At 41.8% G+C, this 16,166-nt stretch overlaps 1 protein-coding gene across 4 annotated transcripts in view; it reads right to left on the bottom strand.

The window, feature by feature from the left end:
• Nucleotides 1-16,166, bottom strand: part of CTNNA2 (catenin alpha 2) — a 781,078-nt gene that overhangs the window by 667,271 nt on the left and 97,641 nt on the right. Inside the window, exon 2 of one of the 4 annotated variants that reach the window (XM_075930971.2) lies at nucleotides 13-175. The exons of the other annotated variants lie outside the window; for them this stretch is intronic. The gene's annotated coding sequence lies outside the window, so the exon portion shown is untranslated. The remainder of the gene's footprint in view (nucleotides 1-12; nucleotides 176-16,166) is intronic. 4 annotated transcript variants of the gene reach the window in all.

Below are 16,166 nucleotides of genomic sequence, written 5' to 3'. Positions count from 1 at the left end.
TTCAACACTCACTTTTACATTTGACTGAGTTGCAGTGCTGCCAACTCTTGCCGTTTTGTCATTACTCTAGCAATATTTGGTGTTTTTCTCAAAGTTTCCACTCTTGGAAAAATGTAATTACATGAACACCTCCGCATTAGTTACAAAACAAAAAAGAAGTTTACAGCTTCCACCCCTGCAAGCAAAATAAATAAATAAATACATAAAAAAGCTTGAAAAAGAGAACAAAAGAGGCTCAAAACCCAGAATACATACCAAAAGAAATGAAATGCACTATTTTTAAAACTCCCATGAATTGGTGAGGAGGGGCTAACTGAAAACTGCCATATCAAAATAATAAATACAGGCCCGGCCTTAGGGCAAGACAAGCAAGGTGGTTGCCTTGGCCCCACACTGTCCAGCACCTGCCTGCCTGGCTGCTCGCTTGCTGCCCTGACTGGGAGCTGCCCGGCTGGGAGGCGCAGCGTGGAGTCTTGGGCTGAACACACTCTTTGGCCAGGCCTGAATAAATAATAATAAAAGTAGCCATAATAATGTTTTATGGTGTCTTGTATAGGTAAGATCATAATAATGCTTTCTATTATTTAAACAACAAGGAGTCCTGTTGCCCCTTAATGACTGATTCATTTGGGCATAACTTTTCACGGGTAAAAACGACTTCATTGTTTTTGCAGATACAGATTAACACAGCTATTCTTCTAAAACTTTCATATTTAATTAACCCAAAACATTTGAAAGTGTTTTCTTAATCCAAACTATTTACTGCCTTCACTAAACCACAGAGAAATATATTTGAGTAAGAAAGGAAAATTTAAACTTACAAAAGCAAATAGCACATACCCTGAAATATAGCCGTAAGTAACTACTGTAAATATTGCCAACAACCAGGCCACACCTGATGGAAGGATTTGAAATAGGAAAGGCTTGCACTGTATCATTCAGCTGAGTTGCTGTGTCTATTTGTTACCGTTTAAAATCACAGGGAGGTAAATGAAAGCCAAGGGCATTTCATAAGAGACAAGAAATTTTATCTTCACCGCACACTACCTAAAATACATAATAAGCCAATAGGAAAGCAAAGTGTAATAAAGCAGAACTTAACTAATCCATGTTCCTAAGAAATTTTAATACCCCCAAACAGTCCTTTTTCTTGTTTTCTTTGCAAACATTTTGCAAGCAAAATGCTGGTGCAAAGTCTTATTATTTAGATTTCATTAATATTTATGACTCCACCCACAATTGAACTGTTCTTTCCTGCTCATGGAAAAACATTGAATAGCTACCAGACTTTGTTTCTAGATGGTCCGAGGCATTTCAAGTAAATGGCATTGCTCTGTCCTCTTGAATGCATATGCAGCCAGAGATATTAAGAAACAAATCCATTAATTTCCCAATTGTCTCCCTCTGTCTCTAAACAATTGAAACATTGTAATGCAAAAGGCAGGTGGGTTACACAGGCAGATGTTCTGGATTGTTATTGGTTCTTTTTGTTTTTCTGGGGACAGGAGCAGAGTGACGATGGAATTATTTTGTGCAAGATATTACCACAACAATAATTTTTAACCATTGTTTTTAGTAAATCCAAAGGATGAATGGTATTTATACAAGTGCTCTAAATGAGCCAAAAAGGCTAAATAATAATCAGTGCATTACATCCAAACAGTAATAAAATATTTATAAGCATATGATCAAGATTCTTACAAAAAAGGCTATCTCCAGGAATGTTTAAACTCATGATGGTTAGCTCCAATGCAGTCAGACGGGTATTAGCAATGAATCGTGTACGAATTTTCCTTTTTTACAGCCTGTAACAAGCAAGTGTTTGTTATTGCCAATTACTGATTTCAGCTAAAAACCATTTGAGATAGTTCATCCTTATTTCTAGTCTTAATCCAGGTAAGATTTACAACCTCCTTTCTCCCCAAGGCCTTTCCTCCCTATCTCCTTCTTGCTGACTAACAGATTTTCTTTGCACCTGGGTTCACATATGCTCTAATTTTTTAGATAATATTGGTATGTTGGCTGGGAATATCAATGTTGACTCTTTTTAAAATTTATCTCTTGTATTTAAAACCATCTGCGGCACCCTTATTGTTCAGAGGCCTTCCTTTTAAAAACGTCCCATTCATTAATAATTCATTGAACAAAACTGCTACTAACATGTTTCAATCAGTATGACCAGACTACACAACATCTAGCAGAGTACACATTTCTTTAAGTTTGCTGGATACAGTATGTTAAGGAAAATGAAAAGTGTGCAAAAAACACTGATGGGAAATTCATTAATCTGAGTCTTGATGGGCTGAGCAATGCATTCAATGATCCAATAGTATGTGCCTCTGTGACAACATAAGATGGGACTGTCTATCTTACAGAAACAACTGAAGTATCAAGAAATCCCCATACAGCACACTACTTAAAAGTAGCAGCAGTAAAAGCTATAATAAACTCTGAATAAAAATTCAAGGGAGTCAGGAGTGGAACTCTGTCAGAGAGAATGCTGTAAATGTGGAAAAGATAAACAGAAGACGACAATGAAAGGAACCTGAAATTTGAAATATTCAAATATCAAATTCAAATATTTTATTCAAAGTTGCAAAACTGACAGCTACTCTTTATCTGGTAGTGAGCATCGACTGACTGCCTTAACTTTGTTAGTTAATTCTTCAAGTATCCAGATGCTTTCACAAAGTTTAACTTTTTTTCCTTGAGCAATTAATATTTAACATAAAATACGTGAAAATAAAAAGAGAAACCCAAAATAAACATCCTAAATAAAGCAACTAAAACAATAACAATTATTATTAAAATAAACATTTAAAAATAATTATAGGTATTCCTATAAAATACAAATAATAATACTTCTTACTTAAAATCTTTCAAAAGCTCAAAAAAGGACACCAACCGGGTGGTTTAAAAACAAAACCCAACATAGCACAAACACACACACACACACACACAAATCAATATAAAACAATGAAGCCCAAGTATTAAACTCCTATTCAAAATAGGGGTCTGAATGGTTAGTATTCCCCCTTACTAGGTGATGCTTACTATTTATGGTCAACTGGCAGGATGCTCCAGCTCTGTAGGGCCTGGCGTACCACAGGCAGGGATGCTCCAGCCTAGCAAGATCAGCCTCCACCCCAGGCAGGACCACCCCCTCCTATATAGCCTCCAGGTATAGTCCTGGCCAGAGGCCACCGGAGGAGCAGCCACCCGTGAGACAGCTCTGGCCCCAGCAGGGGTCACCAAAGAAACCACCACCTGCCACACAGTCCACAGCTCCAGCCCTGGGGAAGGGCTCAAGCTAGGGCCAGGGTCACATGGTGGCTGCCCTACTGCTCCTACGGCAGGGCATCTGCCTACCAAGAGGCCCGACCTCAGAGCATCTGTACAGCTCTTCTCAGGAGGTGGGTGGAAGGCAAATTTTTGGTATGCGCTCATGCAGGCAGGCACCTTAGGTATTTACACCAGGGTTCCCTCTACCTGCTGAAGATGTTGATGCTGTATTTACCATGGTCATGCCAACTATAATAATTTTCAGGGCTTAAAGTGACCAACTCAACCTGTACACTCAACATTTCCTCAAAATGTTTTAAAGAAAGTAGCACTATTGAACTGGTGGAAATCACTAGCAAAGCATGTGGAACATGCACTAATTGAATTGCTAAACTAACTTCTGACAGCAGTAGTCTCTTCCTTCTTCAGCCACAGAAATAATATTGTCTTCACATAGATTAATTCATGTAGGTCAGGGGTGGCCAACCCATTACAGGCAAAGAGCCAAAATAGTGGTGGACATAGCACAAAGAGCCGCAGGAAGAAAGCTGTCAAGCCAAAAAAAAAAAAAAAACCAAAGACGCAACACTAACCCTTTAAATTAAAGCTCCGGGTTTGGCTTGTTGGCCACATCAGGCTCCCGTCAGCCAGCACCATCTTGCCAGCACATTTTGGGAGCATAGGGAACCGGGGGCCCTTTGTAGGGGCACAGGGGTAGCTTAACAAGCCATGAGGAATGCTTCACAAGCCACACTTTCTGCAGCGAAGAACCGCATGTTGCTCATGAACCGCGGGTTGGCCACCCCAAATTAGCTTATTGGACAACAAAATGGAAATTAATTTTAATGTTGATAAATGCAAAGTAATGCACATTTGAAAAAAATAATCCCAACAATACATACAAAATGATGGGGACTAATTTAGCTATAACCACTCAAGAAAGATACCTCAGAATCATTGTGGACAGTTCTCTGAAAACATCCACACAATGTGCAGCGGCAGTCAAAAAAGCAACAGAATGTAAAGAATCTAAAAGGGGATAGAGAATTAAAAGAGAAAATATCTTTTTTCCTCTATATAAATCCATGGTATGTCCACATCTTGAATACTTTGTACAGATTAGGGATGTAAATGACTAGTTGACTATGCAATAAGCAAATGTTTATTTGATAGTTGATACACTAGTCGCTTCCCCCCTTCTCTACTGCCTCTATCAGAAAGAGACAGCGGGGGGGGGGGGGGAGAAGAGGAGGGAGTGCTTCAAAGCAGCAGCACTGCGTGGAGCTTGGGGCCAGAACCTGGGCTCCACGTGGCGGTGCCACTTTGAAACGCTGCATGCAACCCCAGCATGACTCCCCAGCTGGCTCCAGGTTGCACGCTGTGTTTCAAAGCGGCAGCGCCGCATGGAGCCTGGGGTCACCTGGGGACTCCCCCGCTGACCCTGGGCTCCAAGCAGCACTGCTGCTTGGAAATTATGCACGGAGCCTAGAGCCAGCAGGGGACTGCTTGAGTCCCCCATTGGCCCTGTGCACCCTGCAGCACTTTCGCCTTTCAAGTGTAGCAACAGCCCTAGGACTGTTTCTACACTTCAAAGGCATAGGCACCCTTATTGACTTGATAAAGTAGTCAATGCAGATTCCATTGACTATTTGATTGACCGATAAATCTAAATTTAACATCCCTAGTACAGATGTGGCTGCCTTATCTCAAAAAAGATATTGGTATTGGAAAAGGTTCAGAAAAGAGCAAAAAAAATGATTAGGGGATGAATGGGTGCCATATGAAAAGAAATTAAAAAGACAGACTTTTCATTTTAGAAAAGAGGAGAGTAAGGGGAGACACGATAGAGGCTTATAAAATCATCCAGACTAACAGATTTATTGGAGCATAAGCTTTTGGGGGCAAAGACCCACTTGGTCAGATGCATCTGACAAAGTGGGTCTTTGCCCCCGAAAGCTTATGCTCCAATAAATCTGTTAGTCTATAAGGAGCCACAGGACTCCTTGTCACTTTTGCAGATTCAGACTAACATGGCTACCCCTCTGATATTATAAAATCATGACAGCTATGGAGAAAGTGAATAAGGAAAAGTCATTTACTTGTACCCATAATATAAGTACTAGGGGTCACCAAATGAAATCAATAGGTAGCATATTTAAAACAAACAAAAGAATGTTTTTCTTCACATAGCATATAGTTAACTTATGGAAATCTTTGCCAGAGGATGTTGTGAAGACCTGGACTTTAACAGGGTTCAAAAAAGAACTACATAAATTCATGGAGATTAGGTCCATCAATTCTTATTAGTCAGAATGAGTAAGAATGGTGTCCCTAGCCTCTGTTTATCAGGGGCTGGACATGGATAACAGGACAGGGATCATTTCCTGTTCTGCTCACTCCCTCTGGGGCATCTGGCATTGGCCACTATATGATGACAAGATACTGGGATAGATGGACCTTTTGTCTAACCCATTATGGCCGTTCTTTTGTTCTTGTGAAAAATCAATGGAAAAAGAGGAAAACTTGTCTCTTTCTTCTAGTCTATGAATAAAAATGAGGAGGGAGAGACTGAGATCTAGGTGTTTTAACAGTTTAAAGGACAGCTTAAATAAATTAGGAGACTGTTATCTCATTTTCAATGGACATAAATCAGTATGCCTTAAGCTCCAGGAACTTTCAACTAGGCATATTCGAAAACTTTTGCAGGCTAAACTGAAATAATCTATTTAATTCACTGTTTACAGTTAATCCCTCTGATCCTTTCAAAAATCATTTAGTTATAAATGGGAACCATGGTTTTGAGAAGAGAAATTTATGTATACAAAACATCTAAGGTTAGTTTAATAAAAATTAATTTTATAAGCTGTTTTGTGTGTTTAATTAAATTCTAATTACTATCCTAATGTAGCATACCACAAATCATGAGCTAAAAGTTATCTATTAAATAAGCAATATATAATTAACTTTTTCTAATATATTAAAATGTACTATTAATAAAAATCTTAATTAAACTATGTACTTGCTTAAAAATGTATACAGTTAAGGCATACTGTACTTGGTAGCAAAGAGATGTACCAAATGTAGTATAAAGACTCCATTTAGTTGTGAATCAACATGTTTTAATGGTTATATCAAGCAATTAGAAAACACTTTTAGGAAAATAACAGAAGTCAAATGGAAAAATTGATTAAAATTAAGGCTAGTTCATGATTTAAATCATAAATTAAATTGCTGATTTAAATTGCCTTGATTTAAATCAATCCACCCTGATCGCAAAGTCAACAGAGTTAAGCAAAACAAACAAAAACGTCAAGTCAAATTATTATTCATTCTGTTTCATTAACTGATGCCACCTTAACGATAAAAGAATAAAACAGTGAATGGTAGTTCCATGCCAGAGCATAATCTGTAGAGAGTTGCTTTGTAACTCCTAGGGAGTTCTTTCCAAGCTGGACAGTCAAACATGCTGTTCATCATATTCTGTTCTGTTCCTTCAATAATTGCATTTAAACAGAAGGACCTCACAGCCCTGCAGTATTCCAATGCACTTCGGCCAGGTGGGATGCAGGTAGACCAGAAGCCAGCTCATGCTAAAGCCTCAGGCCTCACTAAACATTTAACAAACACATAGCTGGAAACCAGATGAATGCTGCATGTATTTTGCTCACTCAACTATACCCCGTGCTATAAAGTAACAGCAAATATTTGCATTGTGTGTATCCCAGATAAAGTACTGTACAGCCGGTGTGGAGCTGCAGGCCCAGCTGAGGACAATTACTAAAGGTAAGATTTTGCAATGAATAAAAATTCATGGGAGCCATGACCTGTCTGTGACTTTAACTAAAAATGGGAGGGCGGAGAAGAAGTGACAGATAGAGCCTGATGGGAGGTTTTGCCAACCCCAGCTATGGGGGGGGGGGGGGGGAGGGAATGGGAAGCACAGCCCTAGCTTCAACCCTGGCCAAAGTCACAGGGAAGGGGCACACAGCAACATCTCCAGCTGCAGCCATAGCTAAAGCCTTGGGGATGAGGGGGAGGCACAAAACCCCAAATTTGCAGTGGAGCGAGGCATGGCCTGGGCACTGGTTGCAGGGAACCAGGGGAGCACTCAAGTATCAGAGGGGTAGCCGTGTTAGTCTGAATCTGCAAAAGCGACGAGGAGTCCTGTGGCACCTTATAGACTAACTGAAGTGTTGGAGCATAAGCTTTCGTGGGCAAAGACCCACTTCGTCAGATGCATGTAGTGGAAATTTCCAGAGGCAGGAATAAATATGCAGGCCAGGATCAGGCTGGAGATGACCAGGTGGATCCAATCAAGGAGGATGAGGCCCACTTCTAGCAGCTGATCTGGAGCTGTGAATTCCAAGAGAATAGAAGCTGCTTTTGTAGTTAGCAAGCCATTCACAGTCTTTGTTTAATCCAGAGTTGATTGTGTCAAACTTAAAGATGAACTGTAGCTCAGCAGTTTCTCTTTGAAGTCTGGTCCTGAAGTTTTTTTGCTGCAGGATGGCTACTTTTAGATCTGCAATTGTGTGTCCAGGAAGATTGAAGTGTTCCCCTACAGGTTTTTGTATGTTGCCATTCCTAATATCAGATTTGTGTCCATTGATTCTTTTACGTAGGGACTGTCCTGTTTGGCCGATGTATATAGCAGTGGGGCATTGTTGGCACATGATGGCATATATTACGTTGGTGGATGTGCAGGAGAATGTACCAGTGACAGTATGGCTGATCTGGTTAGGTCAGGGGAGCACTGATTCCCAGCTCCGGCCCCAGGTGAAGTTGTGGGACACACAGGGCTCCAGCCCTGTCTACAACCATGGGGAGGGAGTGTGCCCAACCCCCACTCCTGGCTGAAGCCATGGCTCAGGGGTTCACAGGTCAACTCCAACTTTGGCTACTGACAACAGAAGCCAGTCATGGAGCTCTGGTAAAGTCACGGAATCCATAACTAAATTGTATCCTTAAAAATTACACACGTTTTGGTGGGAGACTGTGACCACCTAGGCGATCATCACTGAGTGAACAACGTAACTGGGGAGACTATGAGAAGAAACAACAAGCAAAGGCAGCTGAGGACAGAGCTCGGTACGAAACTCAGATGGAGAGTTTGATCTGCAGAGTGAGGGCTTCAGGGATGCCTGTCCTTGCAATAAACCCATGTTGCAAGCTTTAGTGATGTAAGAGGAAAAAATACACACTCTGGTGAAGGATTAACAGCTTTGTGTGTGTTAATGAATGCGGAACCACCTGAGCAAGTTAGGCAGCGAGGTTCACTGGGTAGTGATGGAGATGCCCTGTGACACTCTGTAACTAAGTAACCCATCAAACAGAATGAATGTGTAATGAATACAAGAGCTATAGCAGTCAGATACAAATCCCTGCATACTTCTAAAAAGTGGTCATATTTCATGATCAAAGTCTCTGAATGCTTTCCTGTCTCCCCTCAGCATCAAAGAAAGAGCCCATATGAATAGTGATTTATCAACTTGTTTCTCTGTGAAAAGCTGTAAGTATGGACACAAGGAAAAACTCTTCATCTCTGAACTCTTTGGATTCTCATGGGACAGAATCATAGAATACTAGAACTGGAAGGAACCTCAAGAGGTCATCGAGTCCAGGCCCCTGCCCTTATGGCAGGACCAAGCTCCACCATCTAGACATTCCTGACAGATGTATCTATCTAACCTGCTCTGAAATATCTCCAATGATGGAGATTCCACAACCTCCCAAAGCAAATGTGTCACTGTTTTGTCCAGGTTGATTTTTCTGGTCTAAAACCACACAAACAAATCCTGTTCCCAAACATCCTTTTAGAGTCTCTTGCTTAATAGAACAGCACAAGCAAAGGAAAAATTGAAAAAAAAAATTAGGACAAAACAAATAGGTGATTCAAAGGCATTATCCTGCCTCTGAATTAGGACATTGCAATGGACAGAAGGATTTGATGATCCAGTCTGGACGCGCTGCGGTCGACAAGGGAAGCCTTCGTCAACCACTCCGGTATGCCTCGTGAAATGAGGTTTACCGGAACGGTTGACAAAGGCTTCCCTTGTCCAGACAGACCCGCTGTGCCTCCAAACAGCTGATCGGCACAGCGCGGCGGACATTTTGATGTAAGTGAAGTGGCGATTATTTAAATCGCCGCTTCATTTTCCTATGTCTAGTAAACTCATCTACATGGCTCCGTTGATGGAGCCATGTACTCTAGACATAACCAAAGAGAGCCAAGCATCCACTCTTATTTATCTAATAGCCCTCTCTGACTTTACTATTTTATACTGAAGAGTTCTGCAGGGTGCTAAGGCTTGTGTCTTGCACCAACAGAAGTCGGGCCAGTAAAAGATGCTGCTTCCCGAGCTTGTGGCTCTACCTGGATACAGGTACTCAGCTCCTCAGAGGCATGTCGCTGACACAGCTTTTTACACACTGGAAATCTGTCCTCGTGTCAGTTCTGATGTTTGAATGTATTCTGGAGCTTTCTAGACTGTAGGTGGAGTGTGCAGAGGCCAGGGCTGTGCCATTCACTGCCATTGTGGGGAGCAGGGAGCTGCTTCTGACCCCACTTGTTCTGCACAGCAAGGGCTGGGGGAGCAGTAAGCGCTCGATGCCCTCAGGCTGCAAAGAGCCCCCTCCCTGCTGCTGAGGCTGCAGCTCTCCCCCCACCCTCTGCAATGGGGCTCCCGCTGCCCCTGCAAGGCAGACAATGCAGCCACACCCCATACACTGCTGGGCCCTGCCCTGGCTGCCACCCTACATCATCCACCTGAACAGGGCTCTGGGCAACCAGGATATGGATGGAAAGGGCGGGGATCTGTGGCGAGGGGGTGGGGCCAGCAGTTCCAAGAACCAAACAAGACCACAGTGATTCACAGAGTTTTTCTGGGGAGCCATAGGAGATATTTGAGAAACTGGTAGATTACTACATCTCTGGTACCATTCGGAACTATAGACTGTGACTCACTTATACATGTATTTTACCTGCATTAACCTCTCAATAACCCTCATTTCTTTGTGCTGGTAAATAAACCTTTAATTTGTTACACAGTTCACTACCAGTGTAGTCTTTGGCATGAAATTTAGGAATCAAAATCACTCTGAGGTTTGGTTTACACTAGACCAGGCAGGTTGGCTTAAGGTACGCCATTCAGTCACCAAAAAATGCATAGCTGGATTCAGTTTACCTTAATCCGAGCCACCGTGGCATATACACTGAGGGAGGCTGATTGGAGCACACATTCCCGTCGGCTTCCCTTACTCCACACAGATCAAGGAGTACTAGACACCAGTGGAGGTTGCTCTCAGTGTTCAATTTGGGGGTCAACACCACTGTTCCCTCTAAGCTGTGTGGCAGCACAGCTTCACAGCTGATTAATCAGCCCCGCCCAGTCAGTCAGCTCCATGCTGGGAGCCCTGAGCCTCTGACTGAGTGGGACTATTCAATCGTCTGTGAAGCTGTGCTACTGTGTCACAGCACAGAAGGAACACTAGTCTACACGAGACGTGCTAAATCGAATGATAGAAGATCAACCTTTGGAGAGTCAATTTTCTCTATAGTGTCGACATGCCCTGGATGAGTAACTAATCTGTTGGCACTGGGTGCAATCTTAATATTTTGTGAGTTTTAGTGCAAGTGATCATTTATCACATAGACTAGCTTGCCCAGTGTCTAAGAGGACTTCCTGTGATTCCATTATAACACTATTGTATTACTACAGAAGTTCAATTTGGTACTGACTTCCTGAAATCTCATTATAGAATATACCATCAGTTTGTGGGTCTCAGTGCTGCTTTTGATAGTCCACCATGAGGTAGGCACTCATGGCCATAAGCCAATCCAGACGTCATGGCACGACATTAACACCGGCCTATTATATAATAGGAAGAGACTATCTGTTAACAGATAATAATCACAAGACTTAATACAATTACTATTTTTATTTAAATATAAAATATTAGCATATTTATTCAGCATTGCTCGGGTCATTAGGAAGGACTAAGGGCAGGGAGTTGAGGGCTTGAAGGGGTGCAGGAGTAAGGTGTGGAGGGTGAGGAGTAGCTCTGGGCAGGGGAGGATGAGGAGTGGCTCTGGACTCTGTGTGTGTGCATGCGTAGAGAGAGATTGGCAAGGAGCTAGGGTGCCCCCCTCGGAAATTCATACCATGGTTGCTTGCTCTTCCCCTTCCTGTCACTATCAGAGAGCAAGAGCAAAGCGCACAGAGAGAGTGCTCCCCAGAGAGAGTGAGGAATACAGCAAACTGTGTGCTTTCCCCTCATTCCTGAAGGGGAACAGTCAGCAATACTCCTCAGGGGTGGGAGGCTAGAGGTGGGACAGTCCCAGATAGAGGCATGCACCCCTAGCCGGCCTCTCTCACCTGCCTGGTGATTCTGACTCTTTTCTGTATAGTTTTGTGAGAAGCAATTATATTCCAGGCACATCCAAACCCTTACGCTGCTTTATGTATGATAAGATAATAATGAATTTGGCGGTCCTAGCTCATACTGTTTAGGAAGAGCTCTTGAATGAACAAAGAGACCAACAGACAAACTCTCTCAAATATTTTAGAGGGGTAGTCGAGTTAGTCTGCAACAGGAAAAACTTTAAAAAATAAACAGTCTAGTAGCACCTTAAAGACTAACAAAACATGTAGATAGTATCATGAGCTTCCGTGGGCAAAACCACGAAGAAGTGAGTTTTGCCCACAAAAAACTCATGATACCATCTACATGTTTTGTTAGTCTTTAAGGTGCTCCTAGACTGTTTATTTTTTAAAGTTTCTCTCAAATATATAGTAGATTATTTCTTTTTAGTACTAGAGAGAAAAGATTGTTGTCAGGAAACAATCTCTCTTTTCACCTTAGGGTACGTCTAGACTACAGGGTTTTGTCGACAGAAGTTTTGTTGACAGATACTGTCGACAAAGCTTCTGTCGACAAAGAGCGTCTAGACTACATTCAGTTCTGTCGACAAAGCAAGCTGCTTTGTCGACAAAACCCTGTAGTCTAGACACAACCCTACATGCAATAACACCTTCTGTCGACAGAACTCTGTCGACAGAAGGCGTTATGCCTCGTAAAATGAGGTTTACCAACATCGACAAAACTGCTGAGTTCTGTCAACGTTATGTCGACAGAACTCAGCAGTAATGTAGACGCAGGTATATTTTTGTCGACAAAAGTCCACTTTTGTCGACAAAACTCTGTAGTCTAGACACACCCTTAATTTCCCAGCTCAGAAAGAAGGCCAATATTTTGTAGAAGAGACAAGGTGAGGGATGTAATATCTTCTGTGCAAGCTCAAAAATTTCTCTCACTAACAGAAGATGGTCCAATGAAAGATATTGTCTCCCTTGTCTTGTTTTTCGAATATCCTGGGACCAACACGGCTACAACACCGCAAACAATCTTTTCCAAGTTACTTTAATTTTCTTCCTTTCCTCTAAGAGTTTCTGCTTTATTTTCATTTTGAAAATCTATATTGAGAATGTAGTTAGACAAACCATAATCCAATGTTTCTTGAAAGCTTAAGTTAGTTTGTGTATCAACAATTATAAATTTAGAGGTATGTGCTGCTCTTCATTCAGAGTAAGTTTCACTTAACTAAACTGAAACGGATATCTTTCTAAATGTTTATTGAAGAGGATGTGCTGTACAAAAGCTGTCTTAGAAATTTATTCATTATTGTTCTGCTGACAGCATGATGTAAATTTTGAACCTACCAGCATATTGTCAATAGTGGAAATATGTAATGTTACTATATTCTAGACATCGTATTTTTGATGAACAGTTTGCAGCAGATGACTGCAGTAAATATATTAAAACTAATTTCACATTTTGTCATCATAGCACATTTTGATAGAATATTGTCTCACTATTCATGGAAACCTATTATTTTACAAATTTCCTAACCCAGAAATCTGCCAGAATATATCCTTCACTTGATTTAAGGATTTCTGAAACACAAAATAAGTATTTTTTAGTCCAATAACGGTAAAACCATTGTATAAGGTTTAGTATAGGCAAACATATCTTCCATAAATTATTTCTTTTAAAAGATGTTAAGATTAAGAAATTAAAGAATGACTTAAGATTCTACAATTTGCAAGCTCAGGAGGAGCTAAATACCTTTATGGTATTTAACATCAGCAATAGCAAAGAACACCACCTATAAAGATAAGAATTTTTAAAAACGTATGCCTCCTTCCTAAATCAAGCCTCTAGTGGAGGCCTCTGTGTCTGCGGAGAATCCTATTATCAGTGGAACTCTGCCTGAATAGTCCACACTACACCTTGAGTGTTTACAAAACAAAATATTGACATATTTTACTATGTGAATCTTGTCTTTTTCAGTCAGAGTGGAAGAATCAACCTCTTGAGTCTACTACACTTCAGTGTGTTGCCTTCATCCACATATTAATAATCTTGTGAGAGAATCTGAAGATGTTCCCAATCTCATCTCTGTGGCAGCATTGCGTGGCTGTGTGCAGAAGTTCCTCATTCACAACATTGTCCATTATGAGGAAGCATCTCCAAATCAGTCTTTCAGAAACATCTGTCTCCACTTAGTACATCCCCGTTCCTTCAAAATCTCACAAAGATTCATTTTAACAGTCAAAGTTACTGTGAAATTACCGTGCATATCATCTAAGTTTGCAACTACTTAAGTATAATAGCAAAAGTAATCATTAGCTTTCCAAATGTAAAAAATTATTTGCTTAACAGAATAAAGTTATGATTTCCCAGAAACACAGGAACTGAAATAGTAGATCAGTCCTTTGACTCATATATGTCAGTGTCTACAGTGCTCAGTACCAGATGCTTCAGACAAAAGGTGCAAGATACTACTTCTACAGACTGGATCACCAGCAATAATGAATGATGTGGTGGACAGTGACATTGATGGAGGAATACAGAACAGTACTGCTAACACTAAATTATCTCTGGAAGGAGATAATGTTAGGCAAAGGATACTCGTTTGCTTTAAAAAACAGACACAGGAAAGGCAAAACTGAAAAGTAGAAACAAAAAACCAAGAGAGTTGGAATAAGCAAAAATTGGGACAATAGCTTAGACTTTTCATAAAGGCTTACATTTCCAAAAATCAGTGGAAATATGTATTAGTTCTCAACAGCCCCGTGTAGTAGATAAATATAGGGAATATCCCAGACAAAACCAACAACCAACCAACAATTAATTCATAGTTAAGGTTGACCAAGCACACCATTAATGCATTTTGAAAATTCCTTAGTGGAACACTGTAGTTCAGGGGTCTCCCAACCTTTTTAAGCAAGAAATCACTTTTTGAATTTAAGTGCAATCCAGGATCTACCTTAAACCCAAATACCTTTTCCCTGCCTCCTTCGTGCCCCTTCTCCGAGGCCTTATCCCTGCTCACTCCATTCTCCCATTCTCCGTCCCTTTCACCAGGCAGGGGCAGAGAGTTGGGGCACACAGGTTCTATTCTTGGGCTGAGGGATTTGGAATGTGAGGGGGCTCTGAGCTGAGCCTGGGGCAGGGAGTTGGGGTGCAGGAGGGGTTCAGGGTGCTGGGTCTGTAAAGGAGTTTGGATCTGGGGGGGCTCAGAGCTAGGGCAGGGGCTTGGGGTGTAGACGGGGGTACATGACGGCTGTGTCTACACTGGCATGAATTTCCGGAACTGCTTAAAATGGAATACTATTCCGTTTTCAGTTTTTCCAGAAAAGGAGCGTCTACATTGGCAGGCTGCTTTTCCGGAAAAGAGCCCCGATCGCCATTTTCGCGATCAGGGCTTTTTTCCAGAAAAGACTACTGGGCTGTCTACACTGGCCCTTTTCCGGAACAGTGTTCCGGAATAAGGACTTATGCCCGAGCGGGAGCAGAATAGTTTTTCCGGAATAGCGGCTGATTTTGTACAGTAGAGCGTTGTTGCTTTTCCGGAAATTCAAGGGCCAGTGTAGACAGCTCACAGCTTATTCCGGAAAAGCGGCTGATTTTCCAGAATAAGTGGCCCAGTGTAGACACAGCCGACTGGTGCAGGAGTTCGGAGCTGGCTCCAGCAGGACACTGTTTACCACAGGTGGCTCCTGGGTGGTAGTGCAGTGGGGCTAAGGCAGGCTCACCCCTGCCCTGGCCCTGCACCACTCTCAAAAGCAACTAGCAAACTCCTTCCATCCCAAGCCCTGTGCTTCCTTCCCCCGTTCTGTGGAGATAGAATAAAGGGTGGAAGAAGGGGCACCCTGACATCAGCATCCCTCATTTCCCTTTCCTACTGTGTACCACAAGCAGGAGGCTCCCAGGGGGTGGAGGGAAGCTCCCAGGCTAAGGGCAGGAGTTGCGCAGTGGGGGGAGGAGCAGCTGAAGTATCCTCTTAGCCAAACCAGTCAGGATCACCTGTCAGAGACTCCAAAATCTACCCATAGATCCCGATCTACTGGTTGGTGACCACTGCTGTCGTTGAGAAAAAACTGTGAGGCATGAAGCGCACAGTTCAGGTAAATTAAGCAACTTCAACTTTGCTTTTATACGACTCTCAGATTCCTATTTCTCATCTAGAAGAGCCCTTGTGCCTAAGAATATTGAGACATATGATTTTAAATGGATAAATGTACAACACTTTAAAAAAGTTTTTAAGGGTTTAGAGAACTCCAAGTCTCATTTTCAGAAGAGCCACAGTGTTTGAAGAATGTTGCATGTGGTAAATGTACTCTAAATCTGATTCTCTGGCACAATATGTGATCCTTCACCACTACACTTTTACTCTCAAAGTGTTCTCTTCTTACCTGATTGGTATCTGTTAAGAGAAAAATGTTGTAAGACATGTAGCTATCCCATGTGCTTTAAGAATCTAAGTTTCCTCCCCCAAGAAACTTGGCTTCTCTATATTGCATTAGGTTGTAAGTGACTCA

This window comes from Pelodiscus sinensis, chromosome 4, assembly GCF_052426305.1.
Source record: "Pelodiscus sinensis isolate ZL-2025 chromosome 4, ASM5242630v1, whole genome shotgun sequence".
NCBI classification, from domain to species: domain Eukaryota; kingdom Metazoa; phylum Chordata; order Testudines; family Trionychidae; genus Pelodiscus; species Pelodiscus sinensis.
Note: the sequence above shows the minus strand (reverse complement) of the source record. Positions and strands in the feature narration are given on the sequence as shown.